This window comes from Molossus molossus, unplaced genomic scaffold, assembly GCF_014108415.1.
Source record: "Molossus molossus isolate mMolMol1 unplaced genomic scaffold, mMolMol1.p scaffold_m16_p_9, whole genome shotgun sequence".
Lineage (NCBI taxonomy): Eukaryota > Metazoa > Chordata > Mammalia > Chiroptera > Molossidae > Molossus > Molossus molossus.
In genome coordinates, this window is record NW_023425403.1 from 101,859,873 (window position 1) to 101,861,694 (window position 1,822).

A 1,822-nucleotide genomic window follows, 5' to 3' on the forward strand; every position below is an offset into this window, starting at 1 on the left:
TCGCGCCTTCACCCCTCCTTCCAGTCTGGATGTGGCTGCTGCTTTAATTCCGTAGTTGTAGGACTTCCATTCAGCTCGGTGTCAGGTGGTTCTGAATGATGGTTGTTTTGTACTTTAGTTGTAACTTTGATGTGGTTGTGGGAGGACATGATACCGTGTTTACCTACACCGCCATCTTGACTGGAAGTCTCCAGTTCAGTGTTTTTAAAAATATTCCTTTATTTCTGATTTTCTCCTGAATGTTATAATCTGATTTGTTTCCATAATTCTGATTTATGTTGATCTTTCACGTCATATCATTTTTAATGTATTTTTTTCATTTTGAAATACTAGATTATGCTCTTCAGATATCTTTTTGAGGATGCCTTTATGGCATGTTTTTATTCTGGTAGTTCAGCAATATCATCTTGAAAAAGTCTTGTTCTCTCTGTACCTCTGTTTTCCTGGTTATAAAATGAAGAGAATATATCTAATCTTTTTCTGACTAACTCCAAATACTGGACCATATTTTATTTTATTTATTTTTTATTTTTTTATTTTCACCTGAGTACATTTTTGCATTCATCTTCAGATAGAGCGGGAGGGAGGGAGGGTGTGAGGGAGAGAGAGAGAGAGAGAGAGACCAATGTGAGAGAGACACTTCGAGTGGCTGCCACCCACATGACCCCAACCAGGGCTGGGGACAAACTGCAACCAAGGTACGTGCCCTTAGTGGGAACTGAACCCAGGACTCTCTGGTCCGCGAGCTGACGCTCTAACTGCTGAGCTAAACCAGCCAGGGCCATATTTTAAAATTACGTAGAAATTCAAAGTATTCTACAGATGTGACATTTTATTATTTCTAAATGTACAGTTTGTTAACATTTTATTATAGTTTTAAATTAAATGTATTGGGCTGACATTAATACATGTTTCATTTATATAATTCTATAATACATCATCTGTATTGCATTATGTGCTCACAACCAAAAGTTTAGTTTTTCTCCATCACCATGTATTTGACCCCCTTTTCTTTCTTTATATTTCCCCACCTCCCTTTCTCTCTGGTAATGACCCTTCTGTTGTGTCTATGAATTTGTTTTGTTTGTTCATTTGTTGCTTTCTCTTTTATATCCCACGTATGAGTGAAATCATATGTTTTTGTCCTTTTCCATATGACTTAGTTTGCTTAACATAATATTCTCAAGATCCATCCATGTTGTCACAAATGGCAGTATTTCATTCTTTCTTATGGCTGATTGATATTCCATTGTATATATGGACCACATCTTTATCCAATTATCCATAGTTGACACTTAGGTTGTTTCCATGACTTAGCTACTGTATATAATGCTGTGGTGAACATGGGTACACATATTTTTATGAATACATATTTTCAAATTTTGGGGTAGATACCCAGAAGAGAGATTGCTGGGTCTTATGGTAACTCTGTACTTAGAGGACCCTCCATATTTTTGTCCATAGTGGCTGTACCAATTTACATTCCCACCAGCAGTGTATGAGAGTTATTTTTCTACACATCCTCTCCAACACTTGTTATTTCTTGTCTTATTAATAATGGCCATTATTATAACAGATATGTGATGGTATCTCATTGTGGTTTTGATTTGCATTTCACTTATAGCTAGTGAAGTTCAACATCTTTTCATACATCTCTTGGCCATTTGTCTTGGGAAAAGTGTCTGTTCTGTTCCTCTGCCCATTTTTTTAATGGTACTGTTTGTTTTTTAGTTGTCTGAGTTCTTTATATATTTTGAATATTAGCCCCTTATCAGAGGTAATGTTTACAAATATCTTCTCCCATTTGGTTGGTTGCTTTTTT